The sequence below is a fragment of the Bolinopsis microptera genome, chromosome 13 (genome assembly GCF_026151205.1).
Source record: "Bolinopsis microptera isolate Bmic1 chromosome 13, MBARI_Bmic_1.0, whole genome shotgun sequence".
NCBI lineage: Eukaryota > Metazoa > Ctenophora > Tentaculata > Lobata > Bolinopsidae > Bolinopsis > Bolinopsis microptera.
In genome coordinates this window covers 28,375-50,685 of record NC_087084.1, presented here as the reverse complement: position 1 = coordinate 50,685, position 22,311 = coordinate 28,375, and the positions used below count along the sequence as shown (strand labels likewise).

At 39.4% G+C, this 22,311-nt stretch overlaps 2 protein-coding genes across 2 annotated transcripts in view; one reads left to right on the top strand and one right to left on the bottom strand.

The window, feature by feature from the left end:
- Nucleotides 1–12,010, bottom strand: part of LOC134825582 (N-acetylgalactosamine-6-sulfatase-like) — a 62,111-nt gene extending 50,101 nt beyond the window's left edge. Inside the window, 1 exon segment of the mRNA XM_063837821.1 lies at nucleotides 11,993–12,010. The gene's annotated coding sequence lies outside the window, so the exon portion shown is untranslated.
- Nucleotides 1–22,311, top strand: part of LOC134825585 (ORM1-like protein 1) — a 77,001-nt gene that overhangs the window by 35,153 nt on the left and 19,537 nt on the right. The gene's annotated exons all lie outside the window — the stretch shown is intronic.

Genomic DNA, 22,311 nt, shown 5'->3' with positions numbered 1-22,311 from the left:
CCCTTCAATATCACCCCTCCTCGGAGATAACCAACTCAATCCTCTTCAATATCACCCCTCCTCGGAGATAACCAACTCAATCCCCTTCAATATCACCCCTCCTCGGAGATAACCAACTCAATCCCCTTCAATATCACCCCTCCTCGGAGATAACCAACTCAATCCTCTTCAATATCACCCCTCCTCGGAGATAACCAACTCAATCCTCTTCAATATCACCCCTCCTCGGAGATAACCAACTCAATCCCTTCAATATCACCCCTCCTCGGAGATAACCAACTCAATCCTCTTCAATATCACCCCTCCTCGGAGATAACCAACTCAATCCCCTTCAATATCACCCCTCCTCGGAGATAACCAACTCAATCCCCTTCAATATCACCCCTCCTCGGAGATAACCAACTCAATCCCCTTCAATATCACCCCTCCTCGGAGATAACCAACTCAATCCCCTTTAATATCACCCCTCCTCGGAGATAACCAACTCAATCCCCTTCAATATCACCCCCTCCTCGGAGATAACCAACTCAATCCTCTTCAATATCACCCCTCCTCGGAGATAACCAACTCAATCCCCTTCAATATCACCCCTCCTCGGAGATAACCAACTCAATCCCCTTCAATATCACCCCTCCTCGGAGATAACCAACTCAATCCCCTTCAATATCACCCCTCCTCGGAGATAACCAACTCAATCCCCTTCAATATCATCCCCTCCTCGGAGATAACCAACTCAATCCCCTTCAATATCACCCCTCCTCGGAGATAACCAACTCAATCCCCTTCAATATCACCCCTCCTCGGAGATAACCAACTCAATCCCCTTCAATATCACCCCTCCTCGGAGATAACCAACTCAATCCCCTTCAATATCATCCCCTCCTCGGAGATAACCAACTCAATCCTCTTCAATATCACCCCTCCTCGGAGATAACCAACTCAATCCCCTTCAATATCACCCCTCCTCGGAGATAACCAACTCAATCCCCTTCAATATCACCCCTCCTCGGAGATAACCAACTCAATCCCCTTCAATATCACCCCTCCTCGGAGATAACCAACTCAATCCCCTTCAATATCACCCCTCCTCGGAGATAACCAACTCAATCCCCTTCAATATCATCCCCTCCTCGGAGATAACCAACTCAATCCCCTTCAATATCACCCCTCCTCGGAGATAACCAACTCAATCCTCTTCAATATCACCCCTCCTCGGAGATAACCAACTCAATCCTCTTCAATATCACCCCTCCTCGGAGATAACCAACTCAATCCCCTTCAATATCACCCCTCCTCGGAGATAACCAACTCAATCCTCTTCAATATCACCCCTCCTCGGAGATAACCAACTCAATCCCCTTCAATATCACCCCTCCTCGGAGATAACCAACTCAATCCCCTTCAATATCATCCCCTCCTCGGAGATAACCAACTCAATCCTCTTCAATATCACCCCTCCTCGGAGATAACCAACTCAATCCCCTTTAAGGGGGCAGGGGGGGGGGGGGTCTTTATGAAATTTCTCTCGAAATTGATTTTATAGTTGTTTCTAATAGAGGGGAGTGATATCTATCTGCTACTTTTGGTCCCATGGAAAAATATTGTTCCTAGACGAAATTATTGCCGGTCAAAGGTCAGCGCTCATGTGTAATTGTATTGCGTGAGCGATTTTCAATCGCGCGTCCTGAAAATCGAGTCTAAAAATCTATCTTCTCCTACATTTTTTGAGCAATCATCTTGAAACTTTCAGGATATATTCTAAGGACCATTTAGAAGATTTCACTCTTTTTAGAATTTTGAGATAGGCTTTTAAACATTTTTTATTCCATTGTGAAAATCTTGGACCTGAAAAAATCGTCAAAACTCAATCCCATTTAATATCACCCCATCCTCGCGCTCGGAGATAACCAACTCAATCCCCTTTAATATCACCCCGTACTCGACCTATTATTAGAGACAGCTGGGTATTGGTTTATCTGCAGGCAGTGCAGTATACTACCATATAAGGTAACAATTTGAGGAACAGTAGCTTACAGCTGTGGTATTGAAACTAGAAGTGACAGTAAGATGGAGGCTCTGTAATGTTAAATTGAGAAACGCCCACCTAATTGATATTTAGCTGTCCTTGTTCATCATTGTCACACATCTGTTACGTTAAATACATTTATTTTCTATTTTTGTTCTTTAAAAATAGACTTACAATATCTCCAACAACCTTAACGCTCTTAACTGAAGATGATAAAAGTTACTCAACATGATAAAATTGCAGCTGTAGAACGATGAACATAAATATTCCAATCTTGAGCAGAATGACAGCGAGAAACTGATGTTAGTCGCTGATATAATGTATTTGTTTCATTTAAAATAGCGTAATTGCAAAAATAAACATAATGAACATTAATGAAGTTGTGAGGATTAAGAGCGGAACTGTGATTATGCTCTTAAAATTGAAATAGCACACATTTTTAAATAGTTTAAATTAATGTTAGTTACATATTATCATTATTACATACTAGTGTAACCCGTGCCTACGGCTGGGGCACTATCGCAGTTGAAATGCAAAAGTATAACCCCGCCTATTATATTCGAAAACACGCATTATATTGTCGTATGGAAGTATGAACTCTCTCTCTACTCCAAACAGACCGCAATGAGTGCCCCCCCCCCCCAATAAGCTTATAGTATGACATGACAGTGAATCTTGCGGCTGATACAATGCCAAATAACCTAATTATGATTCAAGTAACAACGCTGCATATACAGTAATGGGAGAGAGAGCGAGGAGGGAGAAAAAGTGAGCCATTTTATGTCACATTTGTGGTACAAAACCATCAAGTAAACCACTTAACACCTGCCGATTTTTAAAATATTTGCTTATTGGCTTCGTCAGAGTTTTGTCGGTACTATACCGAAAAAACAAGTCCCGTAACTCTTACCGTTTTCTTATTTTCTTCTTCTTTCCGCTCGGAAATTTCCCGCACACAAACACACACGCACACAACAGATTTACTGGGATTATTAGTATTGATATTATATACATATCTATATTATATTTAAACTTGACGAAATCCCCCCCCCCCCCCCCGGCAACGGGGACGTCGGAAGTGAGGTAAAATAAACGTTAAAAATAAAATGGCGTAATTTCATCACTGTTTGACTACGTCGTTGCGTAGCAACAGCAAGAGATTACACGTGCGCGAGCAAGCACTGGTTAGCAACGCGCGTTGCTTTATGCAATAACACGTCATGACTAGCTCACGCTACGACTATTCATAACTTTGGTTGTTATTGATATTTTTGATGCGGTAAAAAGTATCGTTTATAGAATCCGAATAAGTACAACGTTGTCGTCATTGTAAAATACAAATCCATATTTTCTACAGTAAAGAGAAATTAAAACATAACTGATTCTTAAAATTTCCTCGAACAAAGCTTTCGAAGTTAGCGGGTTTGTAGTACATATTATCATAATATTATATACCTCAACATTGTGCTTTGAAAACATCCTACAGGTACCTACCTACTTATCCTACCTACCTATCCTACTTAAAACTTACGTATTAAATAACCGACTACAGTTTCTCGCACAAATAACAGTACATACCATTACTACTCCCTGCTACTAGAGTAATTACTTTCCGCCGCGATAACAACTCTATTAAACTATTCAGAACATTAACATGCAGTGATGGTAGAAATATTAATATGTACTTGTCAGATGACTACAAGTAAACAAGAGTTAGAACTCTGGAGCTATGCCTAGATTATAATATGTAATGGTACTGTAACCATAGTAATATTGTAGTTACCATAGTAACATTACCTTTAAATATGGTGACCGGCATTGCTTTTACTTATCGGAGGCAATAATTAAGGAAACTAAACTAGTAAGCTGTACTTTGGAATGCAGGTTTTGGTACCGGAACAATTATTATATCCGATGGTAAATGTTATACAATAGTACATTGTACACAATAAAATTGACAGTGATATGTGTATTATTATAACATATCTCTACTATAATTCAAAAGATTATTTTTGTCTGTATGTATGTACGACCGCCCACGTGCAAATCAAACGAAAAATATGAACTTGCGTAGTAACCATGGTAACGAGGATTATTACACGCACGTGCACGTGCAATGATTGTTTTAACGTCATTTTGATCAGTTTTGGTGATATTACGTTGTGTTTAGTGCGAGCAACATTTTAATTGGCTGTATCTTCGGTTCATGTGTAGGATATTTTTTGATGCGATTTAAACTTACTAACAAAAAATACTATTAGCTTCCTCCCTGTGACCACGGGTTTTCTAGTTATAATATATAATAGTCTCTATAATAGAGACTATTATAAGATAATGTGTTACTGTTAGTGTTAAAATGCTGTTACCATGGCACACCACATTACATCTCATTACAAGGTACACTACCAGCGTGCATATTATCTACACGTGCACAAGCTTAACACGCGCACAAGATATGAGATGTAGTAAACTACAAGGTACTGCATGCTATATGGTACAATTATTTTAATACGATTTAAAGTTTAAACTGCAACAAATAATCCTTACACAAAAGTAAATCTAATACTGACTAAAGTAAAGTTTCTGAAGAGGGAAACATGTAAAGTTTGTAAAGTGAACTAACTGCATTATATATATTAACAACTCTTAAAAATGTGCGTGTCAAGCATGGAACTGTGCACGTGCCGAACTTAAGTAAAATGTGAATAATATCCATTTAGCAATAAAATGGTTACTTTTACCAACTTCACGAGGTATATGGTAAAATAAATGCACTTAGAGGACTCACACACTACTCTCTAGCTCTTTTATCTCGCACGTGCACATATAGAATATATTGTGTAGTTATTCATTTCACTATTATGACATAATCTGGTCCGGAATGTAATCTGGTCCGGAATGTAATCTGGTCCGGAATGTAATCTGGTCCGGAATGTAATCTGGTCCGAAATGTAATCTGGTCCGGAATGTAATCTGGTCCGGAACGTAATCTGGTCCGGAATGTAATCTGGTCCGGAATAAAAGTTCCTGGTCCGGATTAAAGGTGGATTGTAGCGTGTTAATGGTGTATTTAAACTCCCATCTCCTTATCTCCTAGCCTGCAGCCTATATGATACATACTTACATACACTAAACAGGAATATATAATACAACTATTTAGTACTATATATTATAACCAAGTACGATAAATACCCTACATAATAGCGCACTGCAATAATACATTACACAAGACCTCCTATTCAGTACGATACTATATTATAATAGCACCCATACTTCTCTAGCAGTAGTTAAATACAGTAACACCTATCATTAGTTAAATTAACACTTACTTATTAACTATAACAGTATTTTAGTTCTATATTTTCATTGTATTGTGGTACCAATTTATTTATTCATAGCAATTTTACAGAACTATTTTATAATAGTATTCTACTAGTTATAGAATTATTTCATATTGAATTGTAGTACTAATAACTTGATAATGGTATTATAGCTTGACATGCTATGAATAATCATAACTTAATATTCATAACTTTTATTGTGATTGACATTACTTGATGCGGGAAAAGGTTACGATTAGGGAATACTTCTAAGAACTTCGTTATCATTGTCAAATAAAAATCCATACTTTTTACAGTACAAATCTGTATGCTGAAGAGAATTTAAAACATACTGATTTTAAATTACCTCGACTATAGCTGCATTTCTAGTATATTACACCCCCCCCCCTCATTTCTAGTATATTACACCCCCCATTTCTAGTATATTACACCCCCCCATTTCTAGTATATTACACCCCCCCATTTCTAGTATATTACACCCCCCCTCATTATGATGCATAGTATATTACACCCCCTCCCCTCATTATGATGCATAGTATATTCCCCCCCCCCCCCCCCCATTTCTAGTATATTACCACCCCCCTCATTATGATGCATAGTATATTACCCCCCCGGCCCCTCCCCCATTTCTAGTATATTACACCCCCTCCTCATTTCTAGTATATTACACCCCCCATTTCTAGTATATTACACCCCCCCCCCCCATTTCTAGTATATTACACCCCCCCTCATTATGATGCATAGTATATTACACCCCCCCTCATTATGATGCATAGTATATTCCCCCCCCCCCCCCATTTCTAGTATATTACCCCCCGGCCCCCCCCCTCATTATGATGCATAGTATATTACCCCCCCCCCCCCCCGGCCCCTCCCCCATTTCTAGTATATTACACCCCCCCCCCATCATTATTATGCATAGGTCATAGTTAAATAACATAGCAAAATGATAATACACAGTAACGAAATGAAAACGAAACACAGTATTTACTACCCCGCTACTATGCGACAAAGATATTGTATAAACTAGCAATAGTCTAAGGGGTCGTTCACATATTACGTAATCAAAAAAATTTTTACCCTTTAGAATAATAACAATTTGACAATATCTTAATTCAAATTCAAATTTGACTATGATAGTGATAAAATTTAGGAATGGATCGGGTATCCGGCTGCTAAAGTAAGTAGTTGGGAAGGTGATTGGCCGGATGATTTCGGCTCACAATGATCAGGGTACGGTAGCATAAAACGCAGAGAAAAGTGTTTTCCAGGGAAAAAAGTCAAAAGGGGGGGGGGGGGGGGGGGGGGTCAGGCCATGATTACGTAATTTTGCTGTCAGGAGGAGGGGGGTGGGTCTTGATTACGGTTGATTACGGAAGGGGGAGGGAGTAAAAATTGCTAAAAAATTAACCAGGGTAACCAGGCTATAACTGGTCATACAACTAGTTCTTCAGCTTACTCTTGAAAGACACAATATTATCGACGTTACGGACATCAAGAGGTAGAGAATTGGAACCTAAAGATGAGGCATGAGCTGAGCACCATGCCTCATCTTTAGGTCCCATTTTGTGTAATAAGGGGTTAAAAATTGTCCAAAAAGTGATTACTTAATATGTGAACGATCCCTAACGTCATGTTTATCAGTTTATGCTATGACCCAACTTTTAATTTAATTTTTTAAATTACATAGAATATTCTAAAATTTGCAACTGTAACGAACCCAAATATTTAAAATTCCCGAAAATCGGGAATTGAGAAAATTTCCCGGTCGGGAATTTCCGACTGAAAATCATCGGGAAATTCCGGGATTCGGGAATCCCTATATCGGGATTGACTTCACTTATTTCACTAGAGAGAATTCCATGATTCAGGTAAATAAGTAAATAGTTGCTGAACTGCTAGTCGACTTCAGTTCAGAGAACTTTGGTATCTTCATATTATTATGAAGAATGAAGATAGATTGCATGCTGTTCTTGTTCTGGTTTCTTTGACAGCCATCAGCCATGTCATCTCTATTCGATTGAACCAACTCCTGGAGAGGTACATCGGCGAAAATTTGTTTTTCGAAAGTTCGTACTCTCAAAGAATTTGTTAACTTGATACTTGTTACCCGACTTTTTTCTCTTGCACAATCCTTCGATTTGTGGGCACCTGCACAGTGGAAACTGGGTCGGCATTATAATTCTTACACTTATATAACACTTACCTGGTATGCCCAGGTCTTGTTATTCTCCAAGAAAACAACCTTAAAAGTATCGTTCCCGTCTTCAACTAAACTCTTTATAGAACTGTTCTTATCAAGGATACTCTGGCACAAGTCTTCAGATGACTCAAAATCTCCCTTAAGATCAAACATAGTAAGCTTAGGTTCAAGCATTGCCACGCTGTACTGTGGGATTTTGCAGACACTTAGTAGTCCAAACTAAGGGCATCTTTAGCTTTATCCATGAGTTCCTTGTTCTTGAATTTTAACCTAGCTGTGCCTTCCTTGACACCATAGGGATGTTGGGCAGTTTTGATGCAACATGTTTCTACACCTTTGAGGACTAGAGTTCTTCTGTTATCTTATCAGACTCATTCTGCCCTTCCAAAGTCAGAGTATGCCTGTATCCCTCTCAATGAGAATTTTTCTAAATTGGGCTAGCTCATTTCTAATTATATCTAGCGCCTCAGTGGCTGTCCCCTCCTAGGGTGTCTTTAGTAGAGGGGGGGGGCTCATGTTATTTTTTGTCCGTTTTTGTCCGTTTTTGTCCGTTAATTTTTGTCCGTTTTGAAAATATAGCTGCCAAACGGACAAAAACGGACAAAAACGGACATAAACGGACAAAAATTGTAACTTTTGATTTAAATTTTCTCCACAATTTGTAACAGGCTATCTGCAGAAATGGGTAGCCCGGTTAATGACCATGGTCCTTTCTCAAACTTTTAATCTTCAATTAGGCACAAAGAATAGTCTACACATTTTTTAATAACATAAAAAGGGATGAAAAGTTTTATTACTGGAGAGTAAAACTTTGTTAAACACAAAGATTCTTGAGCACATTTTGAGTCAGACTCAAATGCGCTTAAAAACATTTTAGTATATAACAATAAATTATGTTAACAATAACACCAACAATAATTATAAATTGAACAAATTATTGAGAGATGAAAGAGAGGAAAAGGAGGAGGGGGGACTGAGGAGGGGGACTGAGGAGGGAGAGGAGGGGGGCTGAGGAGGAGTGAGACTGAGAAGGAGAACTGAGGAGGAGGAATGAATAGGAGGAGGAGAAGAAGGACTCAAGAGGAGGAGGACCCAAGAGGAGGAGGACCCAGGAAAAGGCCCCATGAGGAGGACTGGGGAGGAGGAGGACCGATGAGGACTGATGAGGACTGATAAAGAGGACTAAGGACGAGGAGGAGGAGGAGGAGGAGAAGGACTGAGGAGTGAGGAGGAGGACTGATGAGGAGAAGGAGGTGTATGAGGAGGATGAGGAGGAGAAAGGAGATAAAGGATGAGGATAAGGAGGACTGAGGAGGAGGACTGGTGAAGAGGACTGATGAGGAGGAGGACTGAGAAGGGGAGGACTTAGGAGGACTGAGGAGGGGAGGACTTAGAAGGAAGAGGAGGATTGAGCAGGAGGAGGACTGAGGAGTAGAAGGAGGAAGAAGACTGAGGAGGATCAGGAGGACCCAGGAAGAGGAGGAGGACTGAGGAGGAGAAGGAGGACCCAAGAGGAGGAACCAGGAAGAAGAGGAGGAGGAGGACTGAGAAGGAGGAGTGAGACTGAGAAGGAGAACTGAGGAGGAGGAATGAATAGGAGGAGGAGGAGAAGAAGGACTCAAGAGGAGGACTGAGGAGGAGGAGGACTAAGGAGAAGGATGAGGAGGAGGACCCAAGAGGAGGAGGACCCAAGAGGAGGAGGACCCAGGAGGAGGACCCAGGAAAAGGCCCCAAAAGGAGGACTGGGGAGGAGGAGGACTGATGAGGACTGATGAGGACTGATAAAGAGGACTAAGGACGAGGAGGAGGAGGAGGAGGAGGAGAAGGAGTGAGCAGTGAGGAGGAGGACTGATGAGTAGGAGGTGTATGAGGAGGATGAGGAGGAGAAAGGAGATGAAGGAAGGAGATGAAGGATGAGGATAAGGAGGACTGAGGAGGAGGACTGGTGAAGAGGACTGATGAGGAGGAGGACTGAGAATGGGAGGACTTAGGAGGACTGAGGAGGGGAGGACTTAGGAGGAAGAGGAGGATTGAGGAGGAGGAGGACTGAGGAGTAGAAGGAGAAAGAAGACTGAGGAGGATCAGGAGGACCCAGGAGGAGGAGGAAGAGGAGGAGGACTGAGGAGGAGAAGGAGGACCCAGGAGGAGGAACCAGGAAGAAGAGGAGGAGGAGGACTGAGAAGGAGGACTGAGAAGGAGAAGGAGGACTGATGAGGAGGATGAGGATGAGGGTGACTGGGGAAAGGATTGAGGAGGAGGAAGACTGAGGAGGAGGACTGAGGAGGAGGACTAAGGAGAAGGAGAACTGATGAGGAGGATGAGGAGGAGGGTGACTGGGGAAAGGACTGAGAAGGACTGAGGAGGAGAATGCGGACTGAGGAGGAGGAACCAGGAAAAGGAGGAGGAGGACTGAAGAGGAGGACTGAGAAGGCGAAGGAGGACTGATGAGGAGGATGAGGAGGAGGGTGACTGGGGGAGGACTGAGGAGGAGGGTGACTGGGGGAGGACTGAGGAATATGAGGAAGACTGAGGAGGAGGAGGAAGAGGAGAAGGACTGAGGAGGAGAAGGACTGAGGAGGATGACTGAGGAGGAGGAGGACTGAGGAGGAGGAGGAAGACTGAGAAGGAGGAGGACTGAGGAGGAGGAGGACTGAGGAGGAGGAGGAGGAGGAGGAGGAGGAGGAGGAGGAGGAGGAGGAGTGAATAGGAGGAGGAGGGGGACTGGGCAGGACTGAGGAGGAGGACTGAGGAAAAGGATGAGGAGGAGGACTGAGGAGGAGGACTGAGCTGAGGAGGAGAACTGAGGACTGAGGAGGAAGAGGAGGAGGATGAAGAGGAGGTGGACCCAAGAGGAGGAGGTCCCAGGAGGAGGACCCAGGAGGAGGACTCAGGAGGAGGAGGAGGATGACTGAGGAAGACTGAGGAGGAGGAGGAAGCATCTAAATATTATTTCCATTTTTGTTATTTTTTGTCCGTTTTTGTCCGTTTTTGTCCGCTCTTTTTTTTGTCCGTTTTGATAATATAGGGTTCCGAACGGAAAAAACGGATAAAAAACAGGATCCCCCCTGGAGGAGGAGGAGGAGAAGGATGACTGAGGAGGAGGACTGAGGAGGACTGAGAAGGAGGAGGACTGAGGAGTACTGAGGAGGATCGCTGAAGAGGATGGCTGAGGAGGATGGCTGAGGAGGATGACTGAGGAGGATGACTGAGAGGGAGGAGGAGGAGGACTGAGAAGGAGGAGGAGAAAGAGGACCCAAAAGGAGGACTCAGGAGAAAGAGGAGGAGGAGGAGGACTCAGAAGGAGGAATGAGGAGGACTCAGAAGGAGGAATGAGAAGGAGGAGAACTGAGGAGGAGGACTGAATAGGAGGAGGAGGGGGACTGGGGGAGGACTGAGGAGGAGGAGTACTGACGAAAAGGATGAGGAGGAGGACTAAGGAGAAGGACTGAGGACTGAGGAGGAAGAGGAGGAGGATAAAGAGGAGGAGGAGGACCCAGGAGGAGGAGGACTGAGGAGGATGATGAGGACTGCAGAGGAGGAGGACTGAGGAGGACTGAGGAGGACTGAGGAGGACTGAGGAGGATGGCTGAGGAGGATGGCTGAGGAGGAGGAGGAGGAGAAGGTGGAAGAGGAGGAGGAGGAGGAGGAGGAGGAGGAGGAGAAGGAGGAGGAGGAGGAGGAGGAGGAGGAGGAGGAGGAGGAGGAAGAGGAGGAGGAGGAAGCATCTAAATGTTATTTCAATTTTTGTTATTTTTTGTCCGTTTTTGTCCGTTTTTGTCCGTTTTTGTCCGTTTTTGTCCGCTTTATTTTTTGTCCGTTTTGAAAATATAGCTGCCAAACGGACAAAAACGGACAAAAAAACATGATCCCCCCCCCCCCCCCCCTTAGTAGAGTGGTCTTCAGTAGTGCCAAGGCTCTCTTACTTAAACTGTATAGTTCCTTCGAAACTTTAAAAATATCCGTCTTGTTATTCAACGTGGCCAAATCTGAAAAATCAACTACCTTACTCGGGAATATTATAGCGGGTTAATTTATGACTGGGAAAATTAATGACCGGGAAAAATATGGCGGAATGTTCCAAAACCCACCAAGCATCAAAATGTATTACTATTAGTTTACCTTACTCGGGAACATTATAGCGGGTTAATTTATGACTGGGAAAATTAATGACCGGGAAAAATATGGCGGAATTTTCCAAAACCCACCACTTTATCCCAGTCATAATATTCCCGAGTAAGGTAGATAGCTTCTTCAGTACCTTTTATGCTTTTGTTGATCGCTTCTAACTTGTTATAGACATCAGTGCTAACCATTGCTGTAAAGGATTTGAGCCTCTCTACTAATGAAACCAAGTAATGATAGTGGTAAGTGTGAGAAGTACTTGATAAACCCACTAGTCGTCGTTCAAAACACAGTAATAACCTCAAATTATTTGTTATATAGTAGTTTGAAAGTATTAAAAGATAGTAAGATTATAAGATAAGATAAGATGTAATTTAAATGAATAGAACGTTGCTGGCGAAACCAATTAGAGCGCACTGACATGACTAGGATAGGTCCCTACACTAAAATCAACAGAAACGCAGCACTTCAAACCAAACCGTTTATTATAAACCAAATACTCGTTATATAGAACGCACAATATCTACAGTATATTATGTTATAATATACTAAATGTATAACTCTATACCACAGCAGAGTATAATACACAATAATAATATCATTTATAATACAGCACTACAATATATAATACAGCACTACAATGTCAAAATGGTACGGAATAGGCGAGCAGGCTAAATTTAAACCACGTTGGTATTTGTAAGCTTGTGAGGATGTATTGACCAATCACAGCGCTATATTAATGTCACGTGGTCTGCAACCACAACTCGTGGAAGATCATGTGATAAGTAGATCCATCTTATTCCTGCTCTAAAAGGAGTATATTTATAGCAGGTAGCAGGATTTATAATTGTACATTGTTAATTGCTTAATTAGACTTGGAATTAGGGGAGAGTGACAGTGACACTAACTAAATCACACTATATAATTATTATATCCACCAGCTCTTTTTGTACACCGGGGCGTGCGCAGCCGCTTTAAAAAGGCCCCGTCAATTTCCTGATACAGCCCGTTAGCAGGCGACATTTTCCTGCCCGCTGAAGACATAGCCTGCGAGAATGAGACTTAAAACTGCAAATATGTAAACAAGCTGGAAACGTGAACAAGGCTAAGCGTAGTATCTCAAACTGACTTTTAATACGCTACAAACTATACAAACACACAAATTTCCACACAGATGATGCTCAAACGAATACAAGACACGATGATTGATACACAGCAGCAGCATCCCCATATAATTCAACAATATTTTTAAATAATTCTCACCAGCTCACTTTACTTCAACCCCGATACCACGCAGTTACTATGGTAACACGTGACGTGTTACTATGGTTACTGCACCACACTTCATACGGACAGATGCTGCATTTACGTTTAGTGAATAATAAAAAAGTCTCGCTTGAATGACTTAAATCGATCTTTTTAAAGTATATTTTAATTTCGAAGCGTGCAATAAATGTTTGAATTTATTTATTAATAAATCTGTTTCAGAATTAGACTGAACAGAAGTAAATACCTGTGATTTGTGTCATGATCAGATTGACACTACACACAATATCAAACAGTTGAAAATATGCGACCATTGATCTATCAGCAGAATTAAACAATACCAGGAAGAATTTGTTTTACAATGTTTACTAGGATCACACCAACATTCTTTTATCAAGAGCTTTTAGGATTAGCTTACTACATTATATCATAATGTAGTAAGCTATATAATGCTAGAAGCCCGCTGGAATCTTCTAATTGCCCCTATAGCACCACTGTGAACAGTATAGAGTATTTATAAGTAGTCATAGTATAACGTGAGCTAGTCATGACGTACCAACACGCGCAGTGCTGCATTGTATCTGATCGCGCAATCTTTTGAGACACAGTAGAACTTGCTATGTATGGAGACAGCGAATTAATACTAGAACGCTGAAGCCGTCTTAAGTTCATCCAATTCATTAGAACAAACTAAACACTAAATTGAAAAGAAGCAGTGTAACTATGTAAATGTGTAGTGTGTATAATATATATATAATATGAATGTATAATGTATATAATGATAATATGTATTATATTGTATATTGTATATAATAATAATATTCATGTAAGTATGTACATATTATTAAGAAGAGACTGGTTATAATGAAATATTATTATATAATGTATAATACATTACTGTAATACTACTGTTCTAAGAGTTCACAGTCCTTAAATTGTTATAGTGATGATTGATTACACACATTACATTGTATTATTATATATAATATGTATGGATAAACTGCGTTGAGTGTTTGGGCCAAGAAAACAGTTGATAGTCATCAGGATGACCCGGATACAAAGAACTGATTAACTATAATAATACAGATATTGATTATGCTTGTATATACTATGAGTAGTATTATATATATATATATAATATATATATATATAATAGTAGTATAGTGAAATGTAGATAAACTAAGAAGCTGTGACAGCGCGGCGGGAAGGTTACTTGCAACAGGAGTAGTCAAGGTTACTTGCGACAGGAGCAGTCAAGGTTACTTGCAACAGGAGTAGTCAAGGTTACTTGCAACAGGAGTAGTCAAGGTTACTTGCAACAGGAGTAGTCAAGGTTACTTGCAACAGGAGTAGTCAAGGTTACTTGCAACAGGAGTAGTCAAGGTTATTTGCAACAGGAGTAGTCAAGGTTACTTGCAACAGGAGCAGTCAAGGTTACTTGCAACAGGAGTAGTCAAGGTTACTTGCAACAGGAGTAGTCAAGGTTACTTGCAACAGGAGTAGTCAAGGTTACTTGCAACAGGATCAGTCAAGGTTACTTGCAACAGGAGTAGTCAGGAGGTAGTGTTACTATGGTAACGTCAATGTTTCTTACAACAGTGTGTATTGTAACAGGGTATGTGTTTTAAAACACCCTTATACTCATATAGAAACGCCCCAGAGCATGTGAGCATATAATTCTAATAGTTTTCCTGTGAGTTTATATTCCAGCTCCATATTAGGGAAGATTACTAGTTCTAAACTTCTAGAACTGCGAACCAACGTCCAACATATTATGAAGATAATATATTTATATATGAGCAGTGGCGCCACTGTATATGAGACAAGAGAAACGCCATCTTAGGACGTGAGGAGGATTACTACAATTCCTTCTCAAATATATAACATATATATATAATAATATATAAAATATATCAAAAAATAAATAAATAAGAAAAAAATATATATATAACATATAATAAATGTAATGGATTTGTAGTGTTGTAATTAGTTCTAAACTACATTATATCTTTATTTCATGTCTTAATTATCTATTACAATTTGATCATTAATAAATTAACAAGTAATAGCAATAATTAAGTTATTGCAATGGAAAACTAGGTAAACCTTTATATAGATTATAATTTAAACGTTGAGAAAATTAATGTCAGCAATAGTATTACTATTACCATGGTAACAAAGTTGTAGAAAATTGTCAGTTAAAACCAATAGAAAAAGCTTAACCACACAGTATTTACCGTAGTACCTATAGTAACCATAGTACCTATAGTAACCATTTAGTAACTATAGTAACCATGTATGATGTACTGCGCATGACTACATATTATCATAGTTATCAAATTATACGGTTGGCGGTATACTGGAGTGTGAGAAAAGTTAGGGGTAACACAAAAAAGAGAAAGAGATAAAGTTTCAACAAAAAAAATAGAAAGTGAAGGAAGTCAATGATTATTATATTATGTAACATTTTAGGAAATTTCAGTGTACCAAAATCACAAATGAGTTGACTGGGTACTATGTATGCAATGTAATTTGATGTGTCTCAGTTTGCTGTAAAAATAAATTTGATCCAGTTCCTATGGAGTTACACGGAACATGTAATAATGTATAATAATGTATATAATATGAATATTACATGTATAATAATGTATATAACATGAATATCACACAGTGTGTAACACAGTTATTTTGCGTAATTCTCTCTGTACAAGACACATGCTAAAATAATAAAATAATAAGAGTTGTTGTAAAATACACACTGAGAACGGAACTCTGATATTCTCCAGTGGTGATCAATACAATTACCTTAATTAGCAGTAATTAATAATTACCTTACCAAACAAACCACCAGGTGTTCAATAAGATTCACATACCACAGTTCACATACTGTTCACACCACTGTATCTAGTAATTAGATCTATTAAATTCTAATCTCATCTCACTGGCCCAGGTATGTGGTATAGTATAGTTGCTACTAGGTATTCTAAACTTAAAGGTTTCGAATTTTGATTAATTGGTAAAATAGGAGCCTCCAAATTAAAGTCCGGAGAATGAGGGTAGCCACGTATCAAGATATTATCTACAAACTTTAAAATATTTTAGGAGGTCAGGAATGGGGCATTATCTCACAAAAAGAGTTAGTTGCTATAGTTACAGTTTTACAGACAACTGCAAATGCAACTTGAGGAGTCTACTGTGAGTAAGACTACAGGGTGAGTTGAAAATAGTGTGTGGAAAGTAAATGGCTCTAATTTTTTTGACAAATGAAATTTCCACTTAGTTTTTGCATATTTAGGTAATGAAAATATATACTTTTTATAATAATACAATTAAAATACTTAATAATTAATAATTTGCTCAACCCATCGTCCTTTATTAGCTAGGACATATTGATAACGTGTAAGACAATTGTCTATGGCCGACTTGACTGTATTATGGGGACAGGGGGGTCTTCATGGAAATTTTCTCAAAATCGACTTTTTAGTTAGTTGTTTCTGATAGAGGGGAGTAATATCTATCAATGTACATATTGCTATGGTATGTAGTCATGGTTACTATGGTATGTACTATGTAGTCATGGTCACTATGCAATGGTATGTAGTCATGGTTACTATGGTATGTACAGGGTGGCCCATAAGTAACTATTACTTTAATAACTCACGTTATTCGTCTCCAAATTGCACCAAAATTTCAGAGATTATAGATATGGGTCAAACTTAGATTTCCTGAAAGTTTCGTAATCCCAATTACAGTGGGCGTGGCGTGACACTCCCTCTTTTTTACTATTGTCTTCATAAAATGAGAACGCGTTAAAAGCTAAGAACTCAAAATTTTGTGCACACATTTGGCTTGATAATTTAAACCTTTCCCAAAGTTTCAGTTCATTGTTCAAAATTTGGCTGAGTTATGACCATTTCAAAATCGATCGGATACGTGATCCGAGCAATACTGAGTGTTCAACAATAACTGATCACATATTATGACCTAGCATTGAGTTGCTAACTTTAGTGCCAGCTCTGGGAACCGTTATATAATATATTAACATTATATACTACATTATATTGAACGGTTTGAGAGTTTGTGAGAAAGTAGATTTAGTGGCCTGTTATAGCTACTCTAGTACAGCAGGCAGGAGTTATAGCTGTTTTCTCTGATTAATTAGATTGCTTGAAAGAACGTTTATACCAGACGCTCACAGTGGTTTGGAGTTGCGCACTACAGAATAACTAACCAGAGAAAACTTAAAAGCGTGGAGTTTAGCTGCCCAGCTGACATTTCACATTCAAAGAAATAAACTACAGAACTTCAGAAAATGCAGCATGGGGAATGGGGATTTAAATATCATATCTCCAAAATGTTAGTTTAAGTGCAATACATGAATGTAATACAGCAATGTAACATGTGTACAGCTATGTAGTCTCATATATAATATAATATGAACATCGTAATATTATGATATGTCAAATTGTGTGGTAACCTATTTTGTCACACTTATCTTATCACAGACACGTTGTCCTAAAAAACACTCATTATAAATTTAAGAGACGATGTTCTTGAATGTTGCACTACCAATCACTTGATTGCATGCAATATTCGACTCAAGACACCTTACAAATCTTAACAGATCACAACAATTCAAACTTTTTCTCGTGTTTGTCATAGATTTGGCTTATCATCATGGCTGAGATGTCCTCTGAGGTTCCGACTCTAAACTTGTTTGAGATAAACAGAGGCCAGAACTACTTCCTTAGATTGTCAGTACTTGTAGTAGAGATTGTCCCATCCGTTCTTAGGTGGGTGATCTCTTTAACACTTTAATTTTTGAATAAAAAATCACTTACTTATTTTAGAAACTATATTTTACTAGTTAATGCTATCAATATTCAAGTTTTCATGAACTAATTGATTCATTTCAGGGAAGCAATTAAGATACTTGGGCCAGATAAGTGCAACAATTCAATCCAGGAATGGCTGCTTGATACAAGCATCTGGTCAAAACTCCGACAGAAAGGTTTAAATGGTAATCAAGTGTCACTTTTATACTTCTCGACAAAGCTCACTGACCAGCAACCGGCAGATGCAGTGAACACTTTTGCAGCATTAGACGTTACATTGGCATCTATATTCCTGTCATTCACAAAACCAGTCCAGGGCTGGAAACCCAAGACACATGAAGCACTGTGTTACATGCGGACTGTCAAGAACACAGTTTACTCCCACACTAACAAGTGCTGGATTTCCGATGATGTTTACAGCTCGCTCGAGACAAGCATTAACGCACATATCAATGTTATACTGGCTGATGAAATGATAAATTTTGGGGAAATGTTCAGGAAGAAGATTGAGGATTGGCTGAGTAAATCAAAAGAGCTGATGACAAGCAGAGATGATGTGCTAAAATATTTACAGGGTGAAATGAAACATGACTTGGTGAGGATCAAAGAGGACCAGATGCTTTTACTGGACAAAACAGAGGAACAAACAGGACTACTGAAAAGTCTCATTGAGGCAAAATCAAACTCTATAGGAGATATTTGGAACCGATTAAAGGAGGACAGTTGGAGAAGATACAAAAATCCACTTTTTAACAATGTGACTCTTTTAGGACCATTAAAAAGGTGCACATTGACTCTGATGGATTTGTGGCAGGAACTCGAAGTGTCTGGTAATGGATGGCTATCTGGACAAATCTCACTGGTGTGTGAAAGATTCCTTAAAACAACACAACAAAAGTGGTGTATAGAAGGTACAGGGGCATCTGGTAAAACTTGTTTCCTCAAAAAACTCTGTGTGCAAGCAGAGGTGTTCAACCCAGAAAAGTTGATCCTTTTTATAGATAAATCCTCTCTGACTGAGGGGTCATCATCTAAAAACATGTATCATGGTATAAATGTTCTGTCTACCCTCACCAACTTGGGAGTTTTTGGGACATTCAATGAAGCAGAAAAAAGGTCTGTTGAACATTGTTTAAGGCAATATAGTGATAATATATTATTCCTTTTTGACGGAGAGGAAATGGATTCAATGGTTACTGCTGCAGCGCAGTTAAGGAATAGCAAAATAATAACTACATGCCGTGGCAAAGCAGATCATAACATTAGGTCACTTATTCTTGGAATCAGTTCAGCAGGACGTAACTCGTTGCTTCATCGATGTCTCATCAATCTACTAGGCTCATATAATATTGGAACACATTTGCCAAAGCTGAGGCAATTTTGTGGAATTTTTACTGGTAATGAAGTTCAGAGCCTGGCAAAACATGCAATATTTATACAATTTATTAGTGTCTTATATTTTGAAAGGCACTGCAATACTTCAGCAGTTCAACATTTTTTATCTAGACAAGATGTAATGAGTGATTTGGTAAGAAGCCTATTGGTTACAGATGGTCAGTCTAGAACTATAGGGATACTTGAGGATTACCTTGACAGTTATGGTCTTTAACAAGGATTATTTTGTTGTGATATATACTAACCTTTTGTAAACCATCTCATTTCTAGCCACTTGAATTGTGGACAATGGACATTGGGCAACCATGATTCAATAATTCATAACTCACAAAACTGTTCAGTTCACTTTGTAGGTTTATATCATACAATGTTCTTTTTATATCTCTACTGAAAGATGCACCTAGAAGGCTCCTTTTATATTATTAAATTTAAGGCCTTATATGTAATAAGTAGAACTGGACGCATAATATGATTAATAATTTTACTCTCAATGTAATTTTAGATTAAATGTAATCTATCAAGCGTGCTTTACACTTTACACTCGATCTTTGTGATTTTTATTAAAAGGGCCCCGACAGTTAAAATCAACTTAAATCGATGTATTTGATCGAGCGCTGACTTTAAATCACCCCATATTAATTTTGTTATATATAAGATTATTCAAATATTATGACAAATTTCTTCGAAGTAGCGCGCGCCGCTTTCTTCTCGAAACGTGGCCCGACGGCAAGTGCTACGAAGTAGCGCGTGCCGGGCCAGATCATCAACAATGGTCAATGACCCTATATAAAAACAAACCTTCAAAAAATCAATATATTCCCTATCCACTATCTTAACGGGTGATAATCGTAAATTATTTGTTCCAATTATTGACGTCGACGAGTCCAAATCGGCGCGCGTCCTGGTAGGTTGTAAACCTAAAATCCCTATCTCAATTATTGGGATTTTAATAATGGAATTTTAATCTTAACGCTTTAGGCCCTGTTATGGGGATGATGATTAATCACTTTACACTCGACTGTCACGTGACAATCCTAGCCCTAACCCAATTTTTAACAAAAGCATAAGCTGAAACCTTGTCATACGTTGTATGACCCGCCGCGCACGAAGTGCGCGGCTCCCCCTGTAGCGTCGAAGACGCTACTATAGTGAAGCTACTATAGTAAAGCGACCGTGGGGGTCACCGCGTGATACAACTGAAACCCTGACCCTAACGAGAAACTATACCAACTTCCATATACGGTCATTTCACGTGATCGAGACAGTTTTTCGCCAATAACTTGCCTGGCACAGGGAGACTAAAGTGCAAAGAAACTGCTGCTAACTGCTGCTGACTGCTGCTAACTGCCGCTCTTACTAAATCGCTCATCCAAATTTCAATGTTCAAGAAAATTCTTGAGAAAAGGCCTTTTGGGGTATGAAATTGATCAAAATCGTGATCGGTGTATTTTTGAACGCTGATTCCGAATCACCCCCATGACATAGGGCCGGTAAAATGCTTCCCTGAAGAATTATGGCATATGGGCAAAAAACCGTTTTGGTCACTTGTTTCACAAGTAGAATAGGTCGCGCGCTACTGCAAGCAAAAGGGCTCTGCACTGGTTAGAGCAAACTGCAACCTAGAGCTAGGAAAAAGTCAAATTCCGTGTTGATGCTTCACCTAACCATGTGCTTTCGCGCCGCTGCGGGCGCGCTTGTTTCACAAAGCGGAGGCGCACTACTGCAAGCGCAAAGGCTCTGGATAGAGCAATGTTGATGCAATTAATTGTTAAGCGAAAGCACATGGTTAGCTGGTGAACAAAAACATTATAATTTCCTTATTTCTTCGTTAAAAATACAATAACGCGAACACAAACGTACAAACATTTTGGCGACGTACCTCGATTCCCAGTTCAATTTTGGTCAATCAACTTAGTTTAAAATTACTGGGCGGCGGCCGGCACTCAGCCTGTCATTCCGCCTAATCTCTATTCTCATAAGTAAAATACAATTTTAAGTAAAATACAATTTTTATTTTCCACAGAAGAATCAATACATATTGAATTATAAATATCCGATAATTCCATTAATAATCATGAATCATTAAAAGTTGCTTTGTCATTTGTAAAATCAAAAACGAAAAGCCGTACGCTGAACGCGCGCGGCATTTTTTCTGCAGCTGCCTAGCTTCAAGCTTGTAGCCGCTAACATCAAAGCCGCCGCGCGCCCAGTGCTGGGGTGCATTCTCATTAACAATTAAACTTGGTCAAAGTTATTTATATACAATTCCTAAATCAAATCAATAATCATGTTAATATGAGTATTCAACTCTACTCGACAACAAATATTTGCCGGCCCATTAACGATTCAGTCGCCGAAACAAAAATCAAATGTTTGCTTTTTCGTTTCGGGGACTGTTTGAATTCAGTATTATATCCGACTAATCATACTTTATAATGGTTAAAATACAAAGTAAAAAGATTTTCCTCGATGGGCCGGCATTCGCAACCGCGAAACGTTTTGAGTACGACAAACGATGACACCACCACCAGCCGTTAATTGATAAGTCCATGGGTGACGGGATAAAGTTAAAGTAAGATGTGTAATTTCATATTGCCTATCACCTATCACCTAAGTTACTTTGCATATACTGCTTCTAGTTACACGATAGCGATCTCAGTTCCCAATAACGTGTGACCCAACAGAAGGGATTGTGGAAGGACACGTACATTTTTCATTAACACGTGCCCTGATATGATTATGAACATAAATAAAATAGCCTGGGTCCCCAGGTAAAGTAAAAAATCAATTAAGTTATTGAACTAATTCATACGTATTTTGAAAAACAACGCTGCATCGATGCGCCTCGCAAATTATCATTTTTGCTTCGCGTATTTTATTGACATCGTCAATCAAATACGTATTAAATTGGATATGTGCTTTGGGAAGGGATATAGCGCGCGCCATTCAAATTTATTACTGGATAAATAATATTTTCATCGTATTTTATTGTATAGGCTTGAATAACTAAGTATACCAAAATGTACTCTCTAAACCATCGGCAAGCAATTTTGTAGGGGAGGCTCTTCCATGCTCTTAGGGTTAGGAGTATAGTTTTATCTGAGTGTCAGTTGGTTACAATGG